This window comes from Pteropus vampyrus, unplaced genomic scaffold (assembly GCF_000151845.1).
Source record: "Pteropus vampyrus isolate Shadow unplaced genomic scaffold, Pvam_2.0 Scaffold2, whole genome shotgun sequence".
NCBI classification, from domain to species: domain Eukaryota; kingdom Metazoa; phylum Chordata; class Mammalia; order Chiroptera; family Pteropodidae; genus Pteropus; species Pteropus vampyrus.
The window spans coordinates 16,510,496-16,520,801 of NW_011888783.1; the positions used below are offsets into that span (position 1 = coordinate 16,510,496).

General features: G+C 39.3%; 1 pseudogene; it reads left to right on the forward strand.

The window, feature by feature from the left end:
• Positions 1–9,438: 9,438 nt before the first annotated feature.
• Positions 9,439–9,557, forward strand: LOC111739725 (annotated as a pseudogene).
• The last annotated feature ends 749 nt before the right edge of the window (positions 9,558–10,306 follow it).

Sequence of the window (10,306 nt, forward strand, 5' to 3'; positions counted from 1 at the left end):
CAGGGGTCCATTTTCCTCAGTGTTAAATCTTTTCCTTTTAGTAATTCTACTTAATGTCAAGAAATCATGTTTATAGGCTGGCCATAGTCAGGCATTGCTCTCGTCCTGAAACTCAGGGTATCTACAAGTCCAAAAAGCAGGGCAAATATGAAAGGCAGGACTTTCATACTTGGACCAGTCAGTCTCACCTCTAGGGTTTCCGATTGCTTTATCAGCATTACCTGCATACATACCATACTTACCACCAGGCAACACATAGGATTACCCCCAGGAAAATGCCACACTATCAAGAAGGAGACAATCCTTATTGCTCTGGAACTTCCAAACAGATGTGAAGAGGTAGTGCAGCAGGCAGGATGGGGCATATTAGGTGTACAGTCTTCTTTGAAGAGCTGAGAGAGAAACAGCTGCAGACGAGACTCGGCCTTATATGAGGGCCACGTACCACAGAAATTTGGGGGGGGGGGGTGGCGGTAGAAATCACTAGTAACCTGTATGATTAGCAAATATGAAATTTAGACTGGATCTAAATGCATATGAAGTAAATATTATTTTCAAATGTTACCCCAGGTCATTTTTAGTCCCTCAAATTCTTGCTGCTTTGCAATCCTTCATCCATTGGAGCCGAACTAATCTTTCTTTAGGGGAGGGCAGAACCCAATCCCCATGGATGCCTTGAAGGACGATATTTCTTCTTTCCTGTTTCGGGTCCCAAAGTTGTGAAAGCCCAGGCTTTCATTTGTAAGAGTCAACCTTTGTTAAAGAAAGAAAGAATTGGTGTTTTTCAAGGACCCAAAGTTAGAAGAATTTTTACAATTAGCTGTAGCAGGAGAGGCAAAAGTTCTAAAACCTTGGAAGGAGAAAAGTCCTTCCAAGGACAGGAAGGGGAAAGCTGTGGAGAGGAGAGAGACATTTGGAGAGACAGGCCTAGGCTTAAAGCACTAACTAGACCCGTGAGGAAGGACCTAGTGTGTCTCAGTCTTGAGAGAGTGAAAAGTGATAGAAACTCAAGATACACTAAGGGGGAAATGGGTCTTGCTTTCTGCTGAAATTTAGGAAAGAGACTATCTCATGGGTCCCTAAACCAACAAGCAGTGCTACAGGAGAATATGGTGGTACATGTGTTTAACCAGAGAGGGTCTGAGATGAAGTCCCCGAATTCTCATAGACTGTGTGTAGAGATCCAGAAGTCTCCTCATGATGTCATGGGGGGCATGGGAGAAACTGAATGAATCAGTGAAGTCCTGGAGTTAGAATGAAAAGCTGGAAGATCTGTGAACAGAGGCTTTAGCAGCGACCTCAAATGTCAGCTGTGCATGCCAGTGAACATATCTGAGCAGGGAGGAACATGGTGAATGTGGTACTTTAGGGATGTTGGTCTTGTAGTTGGTTTGGCTCACTGTACACATTTATGATGCAGGGATTCAAAAAGTTCAGCCCTTATACAAATGACAACAGCCACAGCCAGGAGGCAGTGTTTCACAGAATTACAAAGTGGGGCTACTCCAAGGGAAACTAGAAATTTTTTTATAAGGTACTGTATTTTAAGTGTTGTTGTTATTGTTGTTTTAAATCTAGAATTGAGGAAAGAGAACAGTGATTGTTTTTCATCTCTGGCAGCTCTGTTCTGTGACCATGCAGGTCTTGGTTCCGCCTACTTGGGGGCATCACTTCTGGTGATGTTCACCTGGCTCCCTAGAGTTGATCAGAGCCCACAGTGAGTCATTACTAATGAGCATGTTGATCTTCGCCTTCACTTGCACGTAACATTTCTCATCCTAGAACGCATGCTTTTATCATTTATTACTGTCTAATATGGCCAGAATGCAAAACAAAAATCAGAATTACAGTTAATAAGCTCAGAGGAAATGATTACTGCCCTTTGTTTTTAAATTTGTTGAACCAGAAATGCAATGTGAACCGAGTTCTTCAAGGAAATGCTAAACCAAGTTTACTGCTGAGAAGGGACAAATTCTTTCAAGTAGACTCTACTGTCCAACTTTTAACTCATCCTAGTAGCCTTTCCTTTGGCCTATATTTCTAGACTCTGGCTAAAAATCCTGCTTAGTAGAGAGTCTAATGTACTCATCGCCAGCATTTCTTATGAGATGAATATGTTTATATGGTAGCTTGACTAGTCCATCTGAGAAAATAGAACTGAGTGTTTCATCCCTGCTCCCTCTAACATTATGCTGGTATTATTTTCCATCTAAAAAGATCATCCAATCATAAAAATGCAGATGAAAAACAGAGCATGTGCCTATTCAGATACTTTGTCAACTCTATTTTAAGTGTTCCACCTATACATGTGCGTTCCATGCTTCTTTTAAATTTTACTTATAGAGAAGAAACACTTCCCGCATTATACATTATGCATTGTATCCCTGATGGACACTAAAGATGACAGTAGATTTACCGCCCTTGGTGTATTGTGTTTTTCTCCCTCATTGGCTAGGAGCTAAGATAGCCAAATAGGGCCAGCAAGAGCCAGACACATCAACTCATATGGTTTTAAAAGCATATTTGGCTGAATAGTAAGTCAAAATCCCCTCCTAATGAATTTCTATCCTGAAAATTATCTTCCATGTCAGAAAAGAGTCCACAAGGAACAAGCATCTTCTTTCTCTGATTTGCATTGCGGAAAGAAAAGGAAAATAGCACAGATGCATTCGGTATTGCACAAAGAGCATATATGGGCATTTCAATTCCTAATATCACACTAGTTTCTGATGCTAATGTAAAATATGTTCTTTTTGCATTTATAATCATGATGAGCAGATGGCGAAGATGGTTTAAAGTAGTACTGTATGTCTATTAAAATAATGTATGCTGTTAGTGAGTCTTCCCTAAAACTGGAGTTTAATTACTTATAAACACATACATTAGAAAGAATCATGATTCTAAGAGCCATTTGCTTTGCCAGGACAATAGGCAGAGTTTCCTACAGCAGGCTTTGGCCGCAAGACTTCTTGTGGCAGCAGATGCTTCACTATGCTCTCTCTTCTCTCTCTTAAAGAGGCTTAATTGACAAAAATGTTGGTAGTGGCACAAAAGAGTCCCGGTTTCTTCAAACAAAAGAATCCTTAAAATTAAACCTAAGTGGAGAATTTTTTTTTTCATGTGGACTAGGGGAGAACTGTCAGGGAAGGGTTCTGTACGTAAGCTGCTCCATTCTTTTTTCTTCTTTTATTACCTTGTCTCAAGCAAACCATCGACAATGGCATTTTGCAGTTCTCAGTGATTAATATTGCCTGTATGGTTGCTGTGCTTTCTAACCATAATACCTGCCAGAGAGAACAGTTTCCTCCGCTCAAGTTTAAGGGGCTTAGCTGCTCAATCACGGGGGAGAGGAAGATGAAGCCATCTGCACCACCCACATGGTCTTATTTGCAAGGGAGTGCTCTGAAGGAAGGATGTATGATCATCAAAGCAGACAGCAAAGTTGGGAGGATCAGAATCCACCCAGAACACCAGCAAAAGGAAATGGATACTGTTTGCAAACAGGAGGAGGAGAAAGGGAGGAGGCGGCAGTAGAAAAAGGCAGGCGGAGAGCCAAGGACCCTAAAAAAGCAGCAAGTTTCAGAAAACACTCATTTGACTAATTTGCCTAATATAATAAAGAAAGGATGGTTTTATTTTCAAATGCAGAAGTGGTGATTGATTAGGTGGGCATTATATTTGCAGCATGTGGAATGAATAATGGTTGTGAATGGATATGGAAAACATCTCACCAACACGGAAAAAAAATCCATAAGCCATACAAGGCAGAGCACAAAAATACCAACATACCAACATTCAGAGAGAGACTTTAAATAATAACAGACTGAATCTTGGAAGCACTCCAAAGAAACAGGGAACAGAAAGAAAGCTACACACAGCATAATGGTTTCTAGATAATAGGCAATGAGAGAGGGTCTGCACATACTTGTGAATGTGGTATTAGCTCTTTAATTACAATAATTACCTAAGTTTAAGGTCAAATCACCTGTGTATTGCTGATAAAATGAACGATTTCTTTTAAAATAGTAGAAGTAGTGCTTAAATTACCTAGGATGTTAAAGGAATAGATAATCCGCATGGGCGACATATTACAGAATTATCCTCATCTTGTAGAGCAACATCCCTGATAAAGAATGGCATGGAATCCCACCATATCTGCATTATTCTAAATCCTGAAAATACACTTCCCTGCCTGGGTTCTCTCTGGGGTTGAAGGTGGCCCCTCCCATTACTTAAGATACGCATTCTTCTGGCAGTTTAAAGAAGCTGCCTTGTTATGGGGGTTACCCAGGTAAGGTGCAGTAGATTTGGAAATGAACTTAAATTTTGCAAGTTTTGATCAGTCATCAAACTGCAGCCGGGGGCGGGGGGGGGGGGGTGGGGGGAGATTGGATGTAGAGGATTTGCAAAATACATGTAGTTTGTATGTTTCTGAATGATGAAATTCCATGGTGCTATTTAAGTGGGGGATGAAAGATTTTACTCTTTATCTTGTCAGAAATAACTCAAATATTCCATGATTTAGTTTTTCATCAGTATGAAGTCCAACTAGTTGAGAATAAATATTTGAAGTGTTTGATCCAAAAACTATAGGAACAAGCTATTCAGTTGTCCATCAGGTAGGACCTAGCTAGATCTCAGAATCAACGGGGTAGGTGACCCACACTTCTGTCCAACTTGGCTACAAATTCAGGATTTTCCACCTCCCCCTTCATGTTTAATAATTAGCTAAAACAACTCACAGAACTCACTGAAAGTGTTATACTTAACAATGACTTTATCATAAGAGATACAAATGAAGGGCTGGATGAAGAGGTGTGTAGGGTGTGTCTGGAAGGGTCGTGAGCTTAGGAGCCTCTGCCCCCATGGAATTGGGGAGCACCACTCTCCTGGCGTATCACTGTTCACCAGCCAGGAAGCTCTCCCCAGCCTCCTCATTTCAGAATTTTTCTGGATTTCTGGGTTTCATTATGTGGATATGATTGTTGAATAATTGGCTGCTCAATCTCCACCCCCCTTCTTTTTCCTGGAAGTGGGGGCAGATGGTGCTGAAAGTTCCAGCCCTCTAGTAACGTGCTTGGTCTCTCTGGTATGGCAGCCCATCTCTTGAAACTATCCAATGGCCCACCATGACTCACTCACCTTGTTAAATTCTGGAATGAATAGCCAAAGATGTTCCTGTCGCTCGGGGAATTCCAAGTTTTTGAAGCTCTGGACTAGGAAAGAAGCAAAGATCAAATATATATATTTTCATTATACTACCTAACAAATAATAAAGTAAAGTTTTGAGAGGAAGATAGCTAGTTCCATTATGAACAGGGAGTTTAAAGATTACTCAAGTGATACATCCAGCAGGCAGTTGGATGTGCAAGGAGAAACTCAGGGTAGAGGTCACAACTGGGGGCAGAAATTCAGAAGAGTCATGTTTGAATGAAATGGTCCTATGAATACTCCAAAGGTATGTGCACTATGGTGAAGAAAGATTGAAAAAAAAGACTTCAAGTTAAGCTGTGTCCAGTGAAATCCATGATGAGGATTGATAAACTTTTGTCCTGCCATTTCTCACACATGGTAATGTAGATTTAGTGTTCTAAACCAGTGGTCAGAAAACTTCTGTAAAGGGTCAGGTAGTAAAGATCTTAGGCTTGCAGGCCATACAGTCCCTATTACAACTACTCACCTCCGCCTTTGTAATAGAACCATAGAAGTTAAGCAATTGAATGAGCATGGCTATATTTTAATACAACTTTGTTTATAGATACTGAAATTGGAATTTCTTATAATTTTCACACGTCAAAAATGTCCTTTCTCTGATTTTTTTCAACCATTAAAAAATGTAAAAATCATTCTTACCTTGCGGGCTATATAAAAACAGAAGTAGGATAATTTGGTCTATGGGTTGTACTTTTTCAACCCCTGCTCTAAACTGATATACTTGTGTGACTCCCTGAAGAGGAAAAATACATACGAGGACCCAAGGACAAGGCCTCAGTTCACAGAGGAGATGCATTTTAGTCTCTTAGTTGATGAATCAGAATTGACCTGGTAAAATCGGAGGAGTCTGCTATTTGAGGGAGTGTTTTATCTAAATTGGTGTTCGTACCTCTCAGAGAGTTGAACCTAGATACAATTCTTAGTACGGGAACAATTCTTTTCAGGACTTTTGCTACCACTCTCTCCTGGATTTCTCCTACCTCCTGGATACTCCCTCTCAGCTTCCTTTGCCGATTCCTGTCTGCTCTCCCCTCTGACGCTGAACTGCTCAGCAGTCCGTGCTTGCTCCACGACATCTATACTCAATTCCTGGTTGGCTTTATCCAGTTCTGTGAGGTTACACATCTTCCAGATTCTAATGACTCTCTCATCTCGATCTTCAGTCCTGAACTCGTCTCAGATTCCAAATTTGTACATCCAACCACCCACCCACCCAACATCTGCATGGGCACGTCTAATAAGCATTTCTCACCTTTCCCCTCTCTCATTAAATTATAGGACCATTCACTCACTTGCCTACACCTCAAGTCCTGACTTTTTTTTACTTCCATACTCAGACTATCAGTATGTCTTGTTTAACCGGTTTCCAGAACATATCTAGATCTGTCCATTTGCCCCATCTCCTCCCTCCGTCCTCTTCACCCCCAAATCTGGGCCACATCTATCTTATCTGGACTGCAGCAACAGTCCCCAAATAAATCTTCTTGCAACCACTCTACAAGCTGGTTTTTAAATATCAGCTTTAGTGACTTAAATTTTTTTTAATTAATAGATTTTTTTTTTTGAGGAGTTTTAAGTTTACAGGAAAATTGAAGGGAAAGTACAGAGAATCTCCAGAGATAAAATTTTCCTCATCATTCTTCTCCTTCCCCTATTTTTAACATCTTGTATTAGTATGTTACAATTGATGAACCAATACTGATACATTAACTAAATTCCATAGTTTACGTTAAGGTTCATTTGTACAGTATGTGGGTTTGATAAATAGATAATGACATGTATCCACCATTACAGAATCATACAGAGTAATTTCACTGCCCTAAAAATCCCTGTGCTCTGTCTATTCATTCCTCGCTCCACAAACCCCTGGCAACCACTGATCTTTTACAGTCTTTATAGTTTCACTTTTTCCAGAATGTCATATAGTTGGAATCAATAGTATGCAGCCTTTTTAGACTAGCTTCTTTCACTAAGCAATGTGTATCTACAGTTCCTTCGTGTGTTTTTGTGATTTGATAGCTCATTCATTTTTATTCCTGGATAATATTCCCATGTTTGGATGTACCACAATTTATTTATCCATTCATCTATTGAAGGACATCTTTGTTGCTTCCAAGTTACAGTGGCTTTTTCACATAAGAGCCAGAACATGTCATGCTATCATCACACCCACTCCTTACTCTAACTTTCCATGCCTTACTGATTTGGTCCCTGCCTGTCCATCTCAGTTCCCTCCCATTGGGTTCCTTTCACTTTGTCATTCCTCTGTTCTTGTTTTAGAGCCTTTGTACCAGCTGCTCCCACCACTGGATGCTCTTCCGTTGGATGTCCACATCGGCCACTTCTCATTCAGATCTCAGCTCTTATTTCCCATCCTCAGCAAGACTTTCCCTGACTGCTATCCAAAGTTACCACTCAGTTGACCCCAACAGAACACCTCATTTTCAAACTCTTTTCTTACCACTTAACTTCATCTGATATTTTCTTTTTATTGTCTTTCTTCCCTCAGTAAGAACAGAGACCTCCTTCTGTCTTATTCATTGAGGTATACCCAACACTTAGAACTGTGCTGAATTAATAAACGATTCATTGTTTTCCATTTCTAGATGTCAGCTGCACAAAAGTCTTTACAATACTTAAAGCAGAAATCAAAATTTGGAAATGAACTTTTCCCAGACTATATATTTTTTATTTGCTCTCCCCTTGACTTAGTCTTAGTCACAGCCCTACCTCCTCCAAGCTCCTCTGAGTCTATTCCTGAGCCCCTCATATCTTTGCTAACACAACAAAGCTGTAGGCTTAAGTGGCAGAACCAAAGTGGAAGGGAGGACATAAAAGGACTAACTGGGTGATGCCCAAAGGAGAGAGAGAGAGGAAACAACAGATGGACAATCAAGTTAAAAAAGCTAATTTAGTAAAAACAAACTCTGAAAGCAATTCAAAAGGTAAGATCTTACAAATGTTTAGAGTAAGTGAAACATCCTCTGAATAAGTGTTTCGCATCCTAAAAAGATTCTTTTCCAGGACAACTTTCATTAGAAATGAGAAGATTTCTTAAAAATTTTATACCCACACATTTTATTCAATCTTTGAATGAAGCTGATAAAGAGGAAAAAATCAGTGCTCAAGGGATGGTTGCCATCTTTGAACTTAAGATATAGAACTTAAGACTTTTAATTCTACGAATTTAGGATCAAACCCATTATTAGGGACCTTTATATACTCTACCAGCTGTATGATTCTACTGTTCTATATGTGGCCATTGTTCCAGCCATTTTGCCTTTGGAAAACATGGTAATAGATTAAAGGATAAAATATCCAGTGCCCATTAGGACTGCATCATATAAACTGTGTTTCACATTGCCTGATAGGATGGCACTCAAGGTGGAAGAAGATTTTGTGTTTTGAAAAATCAGTGTACTCAACAACTTGATTTCCAAAAGTCTTGGGAAGTGGGAGGTAGCTCTAGAATAAAACCATTTTAGAGCTAGAGGAGGCCTCAGAGGACTTTGATTTAGAAAGGCAAATCCTCAGAGAGGGGCATAGACTTGCTGACAGAAATTCATTTATTAAAAGTCATGACGAGCATTTGAACCCAAAACCTCAGGCTTCCTCTTCAGTGCTTTACCTAACGTGCTTTAACTGCCTTTTGTTGTTATTTTAAGTCACTAAGTTTTGGGGTGATTTGTTATTCCGCATTAGATAACTGGAATACACTCATTGAGGGCAATTCTTAAAAAATATAAGACAACAAGAGAAGGAGAGAGAGAGGCAGACAATGAAAGATGATAATGCAATAAACACCTATATCTGTTTTACAAAAAGGACCCCCAAAGATCCCCCATCTCCTGCCAAACCCCTTTAAAGTAAATTAGAATCTACCCCTAAAGAAGCTCTTCCATATTAATAATCCTGAAGTTGCTCTTCTTTCATCTTCTGCTTTGCAACCAGAAAAATAGTAGGAATTATGAAGGTAGACATCTAGTAATGGGTTCTGTGATTTTATCAGGTAATTGAGTACCGTCTGGTCTTGTTAATCAAACCACCACATGTACTTCAGAAAGCTTCCCCTTGCCTAGGCATATCATTACTAGTTCACTAAATACGGTGTTTAAAGTCATTTCTGGAAAAATTCGGCATAGAGTCTCTGAATGAGTTGCACCACTGTTTATATGTAAAGCCAGAGATGACTTACATTATTTCAACCAAGAGCACCATTTTCCAGGCTACGGCCACATCACCCTCAACAAGCCTGATCCCGTCTGATCTTGGAAGCTAAGCAGGGTTGGGCCTGTATAGCACTTGGATGGGCGACCACCTAGGAAGACCAGGAGCTGTAAGAATAAAAAAAAAAAAAAAAAAAAAGAGCACCATTTTTCAGAAACAGGAATGCAAAGACTCTCAACCATAAAATATTCCTAATTCTGAGACTATATAGAATCCAACTTAGTCCTCTTGAGAATGCTTTGGGAGCTCGCTGTACCTCAAGGTTTTTTACAAACCTCAATCATTATTGCTCTCTAGACATAAAGAAGTATGAATTAATTGAGGGTTTGGGGAGGGATGTTATAATGAGAGAATAAATGGCATTTACTGTAGTCCTTAAAACTCTCTATAATGATTTTTTTCTCATACCAACCATACGATAAAAATATCATTAAAACACCTGGTTTTGTAGAATTTCCTCATTTTCTAATTTACTCTTCTTATTCACAGTGTCTCTGGATTAAACAGATGAGTTTTTGAGGCCCCTAATAACTAGGTATTGTCCATTAAAAAATCAATAGATGATTTTTCCTCTTACTAATGAAAATAATTTACCAAAAGCACTGTTATGAGGATTCATTCCTAGAGAATTACATGTTTATTGCAAAAGAAAAAAAGGTTTTTCTCCATGTCTTTCCTCAATTTGGTTGTTGGAAATTTTTGTCAATAAACAGTTCTTTCTGAAATTAACTAAGTTTCTATTAGATAGTATTAGCTTGTCTATTTCATCATCACCAAAATTACCTAATATTTTTCTTCAAGATCAGAATGTTTTCTTATGAACGTTACAATGGACTTTTTCTTTTTCCTATACTGGCTATATTTC